Consider the following 14,580-nt stretch of genomic DNA (forward strand, 5'->3'; position numbering starts at 1 on the left):
TCTCCCTCTCTGATTTTGGTGTCCAGCTGCTCTGCACTATGAAAAGTGAAAGAAATAGTGTTGAAATATGAGCTAGCTCTGGCCTAGGATTGCTCAGCCAGATCTGTCTACAAGGAATTGAATTTTCAGTAACCGAACTGTGGTTCAAACTGTGGTGCAGACCTTGCTTGTTTTGCTGCTTCTTTTATCACACCAAACAAGGTATTTCTGTGCTCAGTCTTAGCTTTATTTCTTAAAGCAGGGAATGTAAAGCCAGGCAACAGAGGGTACTGTTTAACCTTTTCTTCACCCTTGCTTGCTCAAGGTGTCTGAGAGTGCTGAGTGGAGCAGCTGGGGCTGGCCAAGAGAGAGCCAGGAGAGGTCTTGACTCAACACGTGCAGGATGCTGGGGAGCAGCTGCTGCCTGCAGCAAAGAGCCTCTTCCCCACACCAGGTCCAGGAGAGCCAAGCTGCCCATCGCTGCTGCCTCTGGGAGGAGGGAAAGGAGATCAGTGATCATTTCCCAGGGAGCTTTTAATCCTCTCTGCTGGCTGCTGTCATTCCCAGTCATTTTCATCCCTCCAGCAGTGATGGCAAGCCTGGTCTTCTAACTTGTCTTTTCTTGTAGCTTTACCCCATTATTCCTGGGGTAATATGTTTATGTTGCAAAAAAAGTCTAGCTAGCTTTGGCTCAAATTTTCTTGAATTGTAGTCCCAGGTTTTGGTTAGATTTCCAATGAATAGGAAGACATTTTTTCCTGCTTGTCCCACTTTCTATACTGTCTGGGAGAATACTGAGTACCTGCACTTTGTTGTGAATCTGCGCAAAGTGTTTTATATTGCCTTATGGAAACACTGGGACTTGGATCTTGTCTAAGTATTGAAATTTTTTTCTTTTAAAAAGACCCATACCAATAAGGCAAACACTGGCTGTTTACTGAAAAAAACTGTGTCCAAAATGGAGTAAAACCATTCTAAGATTGGTGAGGCAGAATTTTTATTACCTGTGTGTGTTTTCTAAAAAACCTTATATTGCAAAACAATGTCAGCTGGAGTTTTATTGGTAGGGGAGATTCATACAGATGAAACCACAGACTGTTTTTTTGCAGGTTAAAAGCATATGGTGAGTTTAATTTAAATCCTATGGAAGTCCAGTCACATATGGAGCTTGGTTTGATTTACAGGTTGTATTCTGTAGCCACTTTACAAAAATTGTACTCATTTTTCATGTTTAATGGCCATATGTCTCTACTGCATTTTGAGACTATGTGGCCTCCATCTGGTGGCTAATTGAACACCTGAAATGTCTTGTTACTTAATAATTAATGATTCTTTGTAACTAATCAATACAATGTCTGACTGATAGAACATGAGTTCAAAGAGAAAGGAGGATAGATTTTTGGTAAATGACTTACTATTTTTGTGACTCTTCCATGGGAGTGACATGACCACAGGAATGAACTCTTGCCATTTAACTGATTTTTAAGTCAAGAATGACAGAGTCCGATAAAAGTAAAATAATGTACAAATTAAAAAATTGAAATGCATACTGAAAGGATATCCTATGAAGTTAGAGAAGTGTTCTGATTACAGAAAAAAAAAACTGAGTATATCCTTACACAGGCCAGGGTATATAAACTGAAGAATGGTGTTAGGTTTGTATTGAAATGAGAATGTCTATGGAACTTCAGTCAGTAAATGAAAATGAATATACCTATTTCTGACTATGATTTTTTTTTTGTTCTCAAATTTCCACACAGTTTGAATATAAAACAGGAGTTAAATTTATTACCCTTTATTATAATGTGTTTAGGAGTGAATGTTCTATATTCCTACTACAGATTACACCAAAAACCTGAGTAATTGTTCATTTAAATGTCTATCTTACAGGACAGCAGTGGGGAAACTAGGTTTCTTCTGCTGTGTTTTCTTTGTACTGTTGAGTTCTGTACATATATCTTCAGATCAGTCAAAATCAGAAGCAAAAAATGCTACATGTAAATAAGCCTCAGTTGAATGGTAACACAGTGAAAGCTGCAAATTTCCTCTAAATTTTTAGTAAAAGGGTTTGTATTTTTGAAATAATGGAATTTTTTTCTCATGGCTATTCAATATTTTCTGAGAGGTGAGTTATGTCCTCCAAGCATATCCAGCAAAGGGAACAAATAAAGAAACTCAGTATTAGATAAGTTAAATGTTTATTAGCCAAATCAGTAATGTAAAATAGTAGCCAAATATAACATAGACATTTACTAAAGTGTAAAATATTAAATAAGTATAAAATAGATGTTCCTTTTACAGCCTGCAGGAGGTGTTTGCAGCATTCAGGTGCCAGACACCACCATGTTACATTTGTCTGTGTGACCTTGATTATGAGGAATATGCAAACCATGACATAAAAGTTCTTGTCAGCACTTGTTAGCACAGCTGTCTCAGCAGAAGGAAGAAAAGTAAAACTGGAGTCAGCATAGAGGAGGCCACAATCATAAACTTCAGGTAACTCTTTGCTGGAAATGCTCTGAATGATTTATTTTACAGAGCAGCTGGTATCTTTATCAGGAGTTTTCTGTAGCCAGGGTGTTTTTTCCGCTAACAAGTGGGAGCAAGGCTTTATTTTACAGGCTTAGTTTGTTGTGCAGTGCTGTGCTGTTACTGCCTGTGCTATGGTTTAACATTCCCCCTTTGGCCAGGGAATGGAGAATGACTGACCAGTTTCCAGTAGCCTTAGCCTGTTTTTGGATGGTGTTCTCAGTGAGATAGCAAGCTCTCTGAGGATGGCTCCTGGAGGTTTTTGGCTTTTTTGGGTTGGGGGCAAGAGGCAGTGTCTAAGAAAATAGTCACCTTGAGAATTAGTGGTTTTGCTTGTCTCTACAACTAATGCTTTTTCATTTAAAACAAAAAAATATTTTTAGAGCAGATTGAAAGCATATGAGAGTGACCATAATAACCTGGTTACATCACTCACCTGGCTGACAAACCATCAAAATGAACTTGAATACAGTTAATTTTGGATCTCTTCTTGTAGTTCTGTAGCATAGTTAATGCTTTCTGAATGCCAAGAGAAATTGTTCCTGCTGAGACTGAAATTGGTGGCAAATGCACAATATATGATGTACTTTATTTCTTTTCTTCCTTTTTTGCTGATGTGCAATAATAAAGTCGGTTTTATCTGATGCAGTTTTGTGACTGTGTGCAATGAAGGCACTGGTGGAGAAACATAAATGATAATGTTGTCTTAGGAAGAGTTTTATTTACCCTGTTTTGTCCAGTTTGAATGCCCTCATATGAACCAGGTCTGACAAGGTTCTCAGCATTTTCTGAGAATGTGAAACACATAAATGCTCTCAAAATCTTCAATGAACTGACCAAAATGACTGATCAGTTTTAAAATGTAATGGCCTTTGCCTTGCACTTTGATTGAAGTTAGGCCAAATACCAGTAGGAAGTGAATGAAGTTTTCCTGAACAAAGTATTTCAACTGCTTTTTCAATTTCTCCTTCAGTCTATCAGAGGACAATACTGTAAAAGTATTGAAGCTTGAGGCTTTATAATTTGGAAACAGGCATGAGTGCTTTCTGCAAGCATCTATGACCTTCATTCCTGGTAGGAATGAATTCCCCTCAAGAAGACTTTAGAAGTGTAGGAAAAGAATGAAACAAAAACATAACTCAAATTTCATGTAGAGCATAGCACAAAGGTGTTTAACAACAGTTATCAAAAAAGCTTTCTACTTTAAATAGTCAGTGCAATGAGGGTTTCCTAGACTTCCCTTGAGAGAGAGGGGAAAAACGAACCCAGAATATGAAAAAAAGCCCCTAAACATCAGGAAGGTAAATATCTTGCAAGAGGTGAAAATCTGACACTGTGACTTCTCAGCTGAATGTAATTCAAAGAAAATTAATTCTCTTTAGCTCTTCCATCTTTTATTAAGTTTACAATAGCAGAAAGAGGAGAAAAAAAGGTTAAAAATTGCTAAGAATTAAAAATGCAGACTCCAAATTAATGTGAATGATAGTAGCAGTAGATGTTTTGTTTCTGATCAACAGTCAGTTCTGATTTCTGTCTTCCCTAACTGTAGCTTTTAGAAGTAGTTTGCACTTTAATTTTTCTTCCCCTCTTTAAATGGGATACGGTACCATTTTTCACATAAAGAGCTAAAAAGGGCTGCTAGAGGATAGATTTTTGTATTGGTTACTTTACAGTCCTTTTTTTGTCTTAGCTGAATAGTGTTCAGCACTTTCTGTACTTGTCTTGTGAGGTTGCATTTTGGAGGGTATTTTCTTTCTGCAAAATTACTTCATTTCCTATCACTCCCACTTTTTCCTGTTTCAATTTTCCCAGGGAAAATGAATTTTTAACAATTCTTTCCAGACTTGTTTCACTTTGGAAACCTTAAGCTTGCAATGAATGATCTAAACTTTCACAGGTGAGTTTAAGGAGACTGGTGGGAATCTACCACTGAGTTGTATTCTGTATCTGAAAGCAGTGCATTGTGCTGGCTCACATAAGATGTTAGATGGAGTTGAAGTGATACCTGGATGCCTATAGGGTAGGTTTGATTACTAAAATCTGGTTTAAAATGAAACCGGATGTGTTGTAAATTCTCTGCTGTTTTGAAAAGCTACAACCATTTTTCTTGGCAGGACGGGGTTTGTGAGCCACCTGCATGGGTGTTCCTCTGCCCCCCTCACTCTCTCCTCTGGATGTTTCTCCTTTCGGGCTGTTCAGGTGTTTCCTGGGGATAATCTTCAGCTGGGTCAGGTACAGATTTTTTTCTTCAGGAACTGTGGCAGCCTTAGGGGAACTGTGTTCCTCAAGAACAATATCCACAGTTTAGGAGTAGATAAGAGGAAGGGGCTTTTACAAACCTTATATTTCTCTAATGGATTTTTCTAATGGACAAAATAAAAGGAACCATTTCTTCTATCTGCTCCACAATAAACTCAAGACCTCTTTGACCCTGATATATAGTGCTATGGTTTAGTTGACTTGGTTGTGTTCAGTCAAAGGATGGACTTGATGAGATTAGGAGTCTTTTCCAAAGTTAATGATTCTATGAAGAAATAAAGTTTATTTTGAAGTGAAAATTCTTATATTTTTAACAAACCAATCTTGGAAACTATCAGCAGTTCCAAGAAATATTTGTAGATCAGAGTACCATAGGATTAAACTTTGATTATCAAATGTGTGAAAGTTTGCATTGTCACATAATTGTGTGGCATTATTGAACTATATTTAAGTACTTTGAATTACATCTACTAAAGAATCTACTGGCATTCTAGTATATTAAGAGAAAAATTTCTTTCAAACAGGGAAAGGCTATTGTATGAAAAATTACTTTTCTGCTGGTACCAAGAGATAAATTACACAGGTACATTTGATTTTTTTTTATATTTGATGTTTTTCTTAAAGGATATAAATATCCATTCATGTATAATTTAATGTTCTTATGGTTAATGCATGAATTAGCTCTTGAAAGATAGGAAGAACAAGTTTACTTAATTAAAAATTTTATTCAAGGAGGGGTGTATGTGAGAGGGGTGATAATATGCTGCCTTAGAAATTTTAGAGCTGTAGATGTCACGAGCATGTTGCAGTGTAGGTGGGAAAACACATGCATTGTGTATATTTGCTTTGCTGTCTCAGGATTCTGTCAGAGAAGTTAATAATTCCTCATATCTGACAAATAAAAGGGTCTCTTTTCAGACCCCACTCTTATTTAAATTTCAGGTACAATCCAGAGTCTTAACTTTTCATGTTAGAAGAGCAGTACAATTCTTGGAGTTTTGGCAGCTGTCAGGTTTAATATCGGTTCAAAAACTTATTTCTCTTGGGGTTGGCTTATGAATATGACCAGTTAAATAAATAATTCTTGCTCTCAGTACACACTAGCACAAGTGATGCTTCTGCCTTGATGGCCAATAGGTGTGCTGGTTTCACCCCACTCCCCCTCTTCAAAGTGCCCTTCTGGCAGGCACTATGGTTTGTTGCCATTCTCATTGCTGAAAGAATGGCTGAGTCTTCTGTCCTGCAAGGCTCTGAGGCAAAATACCTGAAACAACCCCAAACTGATTGCCAATCGTGAATTCTTTATCTTCTGAATTATTTGATGAAGTTCACATATGAAAATCTGTTTCCTCTTCACTTTGTTGTATCTCATTCTGAACTAAGAACCTGTCAAAAAGTGGGAGTGGAAGGAAAACAAGTCATGCGTTATTATGTGCAGGGAAAATGCATCTAAATTTAATCTCTCTCTTCTGCCTGGTCTTTTTAGCACTAATAATGTCTCTTAACCAATAAAAACATCCACACAATACAATTAAAATAATTTAAATTAAATAATTAAAATTTAATAAATAAAATTAAAATAATATAATTTTAAAGATAGTAGTATAAATTAGAACAACAGAATGCTCCTGACTTTTTTCAGTGCTTGCTGCCATTGATGCCAGAAATTACTGTTGCCAAAAGATATCTTTTATCACAGAAAGATAAACACATAAAAGATTTAATCTGTTTGAAAATTATCTGTCATGCAAAATTTATGAAATAAATTAATTTTAAATGCCATAGTTGGTTGTTTGGAGCATAGATGTCCTTGTCTCTACAGCTGTGATATTCAACTGAATGAGCCTTATTGTTTTCAGCTTTTAAACTCACAGTGGAAGCTTGGATAACATATATGATATGATTTTTAACAACTACAAAACCATAAAGGGAGAGGTTGTCGATTGCAGTCTATTTCCATTACATCTTTCAAATCTGTACTCAGTTTCTGTTTGAGGTGGATGTTTATCTCTGTAAATATATGTAGTGTGGTCAAAATGGAATAAAAAAGATAGCCAAATGGTTTCAATACATTTTATTTAGATGCTCGAGATTATGCCTCATAAATGGGTCCCATTCTATGAGAGGAATAATGCTGTCAAGGGTAGTATACGTCATTACAAATATTGTACAGAGTGATTAGACGTACAAATGAATTTTATCTTAGTTGACAGTGACATAAGTTAAAATTTCAGTGCAGAAATATACGTAATAATTTGCTGGTTCTTTGAATTGTTTTCATGTTTAATCTATTTGAGGATAATTAATTAGTTACTCATATCAATTAGAGAGAAAAATACTAAAAATATGTGATATTTTTAATGTGGAATAACATAATGGTTTCTGTGTTTTGGTTGTTTTGGTTTTTTGTGTTTTTTTTTTTTAAAGGCGAAGTCTTTAACCGCTTGGGCTAGGAACCAAATATTAATGCATCATATCCTGTAAAGAATAACATGAAATGTATTAAAAAGTTCTGAAATGGTTTGTTTCAGTTATACAAGTCACATGTGTACCCCGAGACCTTGACCTAAGTGGACTGAAAAGATTTTCAAACCTGCCTGTTGAATGGTATAAATGGATATTAAAAACCTGTTTCCTCTTTGGTGCTCTGAGGGCAGCTTTTGAATATATGACAGATGGAACTTGTTTTATTCCTGTCCCACTGTCAGTGACTGTAATAACTGGCTATGCTGGATGAGTAGGCAGGGAAATCAGAGTGGGAGTGAGGAAACCAATGCTATATTGTCCTTGAAATTTCCTAGTGCTGCATGAAATTCAAAGCAATATAAATATTAAAGTAGCATTAGTCTCACTTATAGGGAATAGATAGTGTTGCATTTCAATCTAATTTTTCTTGTCATGTCATTTTCTGTCATATGTTGCTAATTAAAGATTACAGGAGAGAGCTCCCTTGAGGTAATGCACAGTTATAATATCTGTTTGAAAAAGATTTGCTTTGGATGTCCATTGGCCTTTCCACATTTAAAATGTTTTATGAATTTTCTGTGCATGCTGGGGCCTTGACTAGGTGATTTTCATGTTCTTGAATGAACATGAAAACATGAACAATCAACATTTTCTCATGTTCAGGTACATAAGATTGTTATTTTGAACTGTGATGGCCCTATTATCCTTTAATTGTTTAAAAGGAGAAGCAGTTGTCTCTTTCAAGCAACTGCTCCTTATACAACAAAAGAAACAACCACATCAGCTAAGTTGTTCACAGAGGCAAGGTCACAGTAAGTTGTAATACAAAATACATGACTTTTTGAAGAATAGAAAGTTTAATTTAAACAGTGTTATACAATGAACAAACCCCATTTTTTACAAAATATCAAGCTGTTATGTTGAATGCAGAAAGTTAGGCCAAGTGCTAGATAAGTTTCAAACAAAGAAATGATAAATGACTGTTGTATGAAAGCAGGAGAGCTAAGATAAGAAAACCAAAAGGGACGGACTTGGTGGACAAAGTAATTTTTTCCATTTTGTAAGATTATATTTATGAATAAGTGTCCCCCAGGACCAGAACTGAACACTGGTGCAAAATGTGAAATTAAGATCTCTTTATGGACTATTTGTGGAATTTTGATGTCATCCTCCAAATTTTACAGCCCTTTTATATGCTAATCAATAGTAAAGATTAGAAATTAAATGAATAATAACGAATTTAAATAACACTTAAATGGGACAATGATATTTCTGATCTATTGAGGCCATTTCCACAATCCTTATAAAGCTTTTAGTTTGGCAAATATCTCTGTAAAATGAAAACTGGCTTTCTTTAGAGCCTCACAAACTGAATTTTCGTAAGTCATTAATGCAGTGGATTAGACATAGATTATTAATTAATTAATTTGAGTGATGCACTTATTAAATAATTTCTTTCTTATCAAGTTGGATTCTGCTCTCTGCTGCCTCTGAAGTTTCATTATTACTGGGAATAATTAGGAATTCTTTAGCAGGTAACAATAGTGTAACTATTTTGCTTTACGGTGCTTTGAACTTTGACATTTACTTAAACTAGCTTTGAATATCTTTTGCCTGATTAGATAGTAATTTTAATCCCCTTTGCTAGCAGAGACCCTTTGCACAAATAGCTGAATAACAAGTGTTGAGTGTAGACAAAAGGGACGTAATGAAAGGAAATGTCTGATGGAAATGCACATTACTCAGCATCTCAGGGAGGGAGGGCTGTGTCTGAGTGCATGAACAATATTGCTAAGGTGAAATACACTGGTGTAAGCTTTTTTTAGTCATGAGAGTCACACAGGAAATTTAAAGGAAATTATCTTTATAAATCTGTCTTTGATCTTCTTAATCTATTATTCTGTGTTGTCTTGCTCCCAAGGAGAATGCATGTGTGAAATATGAAATTAGGTGCTTTAACGGGCTTTGAATTAAAGTCCTCTTGAAAATCCATTCTGTATGCATCTACATGTTTGTGTAATTGCTTGGCAGACCAAATCCTGTGAATGTAGGAGTAAACCTGCTAATGGATTTGCAGTTAAATTTTCAGAGTAGCATTTGTGTATGTTGTCTGCTTTTAGGTAATATGAAAAAAATGAAAAAAATTAAATATTTCCATCTTGAATTCTATTATCATAGTTTTTGGTTGAAAATAATGGTTCTTAGATCTACTGAGAACAGTAGTGTATGACAGTAAATTCTAATTTTCTTACAGTATTAAAAAATTTTTGTGACTTTCTGTAATATTAAACTGAATAATTTCTTATTGAACCTTAAAATTTTATTTACTTTGTTTTACTAGCAGCTTTTGAAAGTATACTTGCTCCATATGTATCAGTAGCCTAATTTAAATCAAACAGCTGTGGCAAGTAATTGTAATTAAACTGCAACCTCTGGTACTATTGAATGGACAGGAGTATTTGAGTCTGATGTGTTCATTGATGTGTTCACAGCCTGAAGAAGTTTAACAAAAATGTCACAATCCGTGAGTAACATCTAGTGTTTCTCCTCTAACTGCATCATTCTGGATTACTTTAAATTAACCCTAAAATCTGTGCTTTGTCACATATGACATCCTGACATGATTAATTTTCTTAGGGGATAGTGCGCGAGCTGGTCAAGAACCCAGGAAGATTTAAAGATAACATTGTAAATGCCATAGTCAGCACTGGCTCTGAATTCTATAATTACTCATCATTTGAATCAGGAATTTCATAACTTCTGTGGTGGAAAATTTTCTCTGTATTTTGTGTGGATATTTTTATTGGTTAAGAGACATTATTAGTACTAAAAAGACCAGGCAGAAGAGAGAGATTAATTTTAGATGCATTTTGTCTGCATGTAATAATTCTGCTAATAATTCACTACTTCAAAGCATTGAAGACAACATAAGACACAGATTTTAGGAATGGAATAAGTCTTGCAAAATGTATCCAGCACAATTTACTTTTAATTTACTGAATTCAAGGACTTAGTCTGAGACTCAAAGTCACACAAGGCAGAGTGCATCTTGTGTCATTCTCATTTTGATAAGAAACTGTCTGACATTTTGAAAAATGTCCTACTCTAATCACAATCAGAATATATAAAAGCTCTGTGATACAGAATTGTTTCCTTATTCACACTGGACTCCTGTTCATAAGCTATTACCTGAGCTGTGGATTTTGGCTGATAAAGTCAGGCTGAGGTTTTTTTCCCCTGAATTTGTCTTCAGCTATTGTTGAGAACCATATTGGCAGGATAGTCAGGTGCCCAGAATGTGAATTCTCTTGGGAAAATAGAAACAAAATTATTAGGATTTTTGTTCCTATAGGAACAGTTTTCCAAGGATGATTCAGACACCTGATTTTCTTAGGAGATGGTATTTAATACTGATGTAATCTTACAACATTTTATTATAAAATACAGATACAGCATATCTTTGCATATCATTCCTTGTAAACAGAGAGCATACTAAGTGAACAAGCAGAAAAAAAAAAGAAAATTCAATGTATTAACTTTAGCATCATTAAACTATTTTGACTGATGAGGCTCTCTTAGAAGTGGTATTAAAACTGCAAAGCTGTATCAGCTGATTGAAGGAATCAATCTTCCATTAGTATTTTGCTGATTTTACAGGAAATAATGCTGAATAGGTAGTGTAAGCAAGACCATCCATGACTGAGAAGGACAATTACACAATTTATATGACCTAAATAAAAGAAATGTGATGGCTCCTTGAAGTGGAAAATTGCTTTACGGTCAGTGTGTGAACTTCACTTTTAAATCTATGCAACAATTCTGGTTTTGGAAGACCTAGTCTAACTCCATTATCTGTTAAAAAAAGTGTCATAATTCTAATACATAATAAAATGAAATTATTTACAAAGACATCAAAGGAAAGCTTGATTTTGATATTATTTCTTTCTTTCAAATGTGCTCAAATAGCTCTTCTCCCCTTGTCTGAAAGAGGTTCTAGTGGTCTTCTACCCTCCCATGTCCTCTTCAAAGCAGAAGTCCTTGAAAGCAGAGGGTAAGGTCTGTGTACCTTCTTTAGATAGCAATACAAAGGCGTGACTTCAAAATGGAAATCGTGAGATTCCTGTAAGAGAATTTTACTCTTGATAAATTCAACTTTGTAGTGTATAAAATTCCTCCCCCTTTCTCCTTCACAAGAGTAGATCAAACTGCATTACTGCTTGAAAGCGATATCCCTTCAGCTCCTTTTATCTGGCATATAGTTTTGAAACTTTGTGTTGTTTGCTTTTACCTGATATTTGTCAGTTTAAAATTTGCACCTAGTGGTTTGCCAAATTATTTTATACCTATTATCAGATTTCTTCATTTGGAAAATATAAATATTTAATTGTACCATTACTAGATAATTCTTCAAGAGACATCTGAGTATTTTTCTATCTTCCAAGCTACGTAGTAGGTCTGTAGAAAACTCTTGTAAGTTGTCAGGACTCTTCTAGGGCAACAGCTTGCTAAGAGTTTATCAAAACTCAGTTAAGCAGTTTCATTTCCTTGCTCATCTAAAGATGATAATGTGAAGAACTTTTGTCCATTTTACTTTTCTTTGTGGTATTTTTTTATTCCATACAATAGAATACATTGCCAGTTTTCCCCTGTAATTTCCATTATGAATAGGAGGTATTACAGATAGGATTATTGATTTTGGCTTATCCTGGAAATTAGAGATTAATTAGTCATTCACTGTGATAGTGTATCATTTTTTTTTCTCATATTTGTGCAACAGCTTCAACAATATTGTGTGGAAATTATATAAAAAAAACTCTTGAATAAAAATATTTCCATATTTTCAGCATAAAGGTATAGAGAAAAATATAGAAAAACTATTCCTAAAGGATTCAAGATTCTGAAGTATATAGCTTATACTCTAAGGAAAGTATCTCTGTATATATGTATTTCTTCCAATAGAAAGGTAATATTGAGTTTTAAAGGGCTGTTAACTCTGCTGTGGAAAGATGTCACTAGAACAAATGGGTTTTAATGTGTGAGCCACTCAAAATTGTTTGACACTGTTTATGCAAGAAAGAGCTAGCAGCAGGACAAGTAAATAAAGTAAAATATTAGTTTTTGCATTTGCTGTATTCAAATCAAACCCAGATTTTTGTTTTTCTGGAACATGTCAGATGAGAACAAGTTATACTTGAGTTAAACACAAATTTATGATATCAGTAGCTGAGGCAACCACGCAAGATTCTTGTTTCAAGGTTTATTGTCTCATTGCTGTTTTACACCTGCCTGGTTTTTTGACAATGACCTGCCAGTAGGCTACTTTAGGCTAGATGAGAAAACAGAAATATTTGTATGTTCATAAAGGGAATTCCAGAAGGAGTGACTGTATGTATACTAAGATACAAATGCTTCGAGAATATGTATTGCTTGAGAGTGAAAGGAAAGGAAATAAAATCTTGCAATTTCAATGAGGATTAATTTGGCAAGCTTTGGTCCATATCCCTGCGCTTCATGGCATCCCACAAATATAGATGATTTTCCATTCAGTGAAGATTAATTTTTTATTTTATGTTTGGTAAGTCTTCTTGTACAATTCTTCTACTGTCTTTTCTGTATTGTTTCAATTTTTGAGTTTGCTACTTCAGTTAGGTTAGTTTTGGTAAGTTCTGGCCCTTTTCATTTTATTTCATTTCATTCTGATCTATTTGATTGTAGTAACTTTATTTCCAAATTTTGGGATGTTTTTAATCTGTTTAATCCATAGCTAAGATGAGAGGAATTGAAATGTTTTAAAAAGCAATGGACAAGATATTTTTCTTCAAGAAATCAGTTGTCAATTACTGGAAAAAAATTGAGATTGCAAGTTTTATATGGTTTGCATGGACAAGCTTTGGTAGTGGAGGGGGTGGAATACAGGGGTGGCTTCTGTGAGAAGCTGGTGGCAGCTTCCTCCACGTCCAGCAGAGCCAATCCCTGGCAGCTCCAAAGATGGATGTGCTGGTCAAGGCTTGGCCTGTTGGAAACAGTGGCAATGCCTCTGTGATAACATATTTAAGAAGAATAAAAACACTGTATTGCACAGATGTGATTGCAGCCAGAGAAGAGCAAGATGAGAATAAGTGAGAGGAGCAGCTCTGCAGACCCCAAGGTCAGTGGAGAAGGAGGGGCAGGAGCTGCTGCTGGTGCCAGAGCTGAGATTCCCCTGCAGCCCCTGGAGCAGACCATGGTGGGGCAGCTGCCCCTGCAGCCCATGGAGAGCCACGGGGATGCAGAGATCCACCTGCAGCATGGAGGAGAGCAAGTGAACGCCTTAGAGCAGGTTTTGACCCTGTGGAAGACCCAGGATGAGATGGGCCCATGGCGGGCAGCCTGTCCTTGAGGGGCTGCACCCTGTGGAGGAGTGACCCATGTGGCAGCAGTTGCAGGTTACAGAGATGTTCCCTGTTTGCTGCCTGGGCAAGCCAATATTCTTGGTTTAACAAGATTCTCTTGGTAATTTCTAAGATGACAGCACATAATTTTTGCTTCATATTTGAGGTATACTGTTGCCCACTATTTTTGAAACAACATATTTATTCCTACACTATCTTGCTTCCAAGGCATTTTTTTTCTATGTTTATGTCTAAAATAATTATCTTGAATTCAGACTATTTCTATGAGATCTAAGGTCGTTCTTAGTTTAATATAATGACATTTGAAAGTGTAGAAATTCCTTTGCCAAGTGTCTTACAATATTATTAAATATTCTTATCACAGGTAGCCAATTCTAAAAACCTCACTGTAAGTTGCTGCCAAATCATTTAATGAACCATGGAATAGACACCTGTTTTAGTGTTCTGTTTACACTAAGAGGAAAAGAAAAATGAAAGGACTGAGGCTCTTTTAATCGGCTTTAAATTCTTTCAGATTTGAAACATTATTACAGTTGAATGACAATTTTCCTCTACATGTCTGTATTGCTCATCCATCCACTCAGTAGCTGAGACTGCAATTTGCATCCCAGTAAATTTGTTCTCTAATACTGGAAGACGCTAAATTAAAAGGTATTTAAAATCCTTGTGCAACCCATCTACTTTGAGACCTTATCAAGTTTTTAATAGTGAGGAGAAAAGAGAAAATGTACTCTTGCTGTAATAACTCTCAGCTTTCTTTGTTTTTTGCTCACTGATGATCATATTATATTTCTTGTACTTCTCTTTTGAAGTTTCCTCGTGCATATGGAGTACAAGAATTAATTTAATTTGTCTTCGGAGCCTTGTTCAAATGTATAAATTTGTATCGTCAATTGCTTATGGTTCAGCTGCTTTCTTAATTGATCTCTCCCACTTTGAATATTTAAGTAATATT

General features: G+C 35.4%; 1 long non-coding RNA gene across 1 annotated transcript in view; it reads left to right on the plus strand.

The window, feature by feature from the left end:
* LOC131557112 (uncharacterized) overlaps nt 1-11,098 on the plus strand; it is a 37,356-nt gene extending 26,258 nt beyond the window's left edge. The window contains exons 3-5 of the long non-coding RNA XR_009274684.1: nt 4,623-4,740; nt 5,292-5,350; nt 10,891-11,098. This is a non-coding gene — a long non-coding RNA (uncharacterized LOC131557112). The remainder of the gene's footprint in view (nt 1-4,622; nt 4,741-5,291; nt 5,351-10,890) is intronic.
* Nucleotides 11,099-14,580: the final 3,482 nt, after the last annotated feature.

The sequence above is a fragment of the Ammospiza caudacuta genome, chromosome 4 (genome assembly GCF_027887145.1).
Source record: "Ammospiza caudacuta isolate bAmmCau1 chromosome 4, bAmmCau1.pri, whole genome shotgun sequence".
In the NCBI taxonomy this organism is placed as follows: Eukaryota; Metazoa; Chordata; class Aves; order Passeriformes; family Passerellidae; genus Ammospiza; species Ammospiza caudacuta.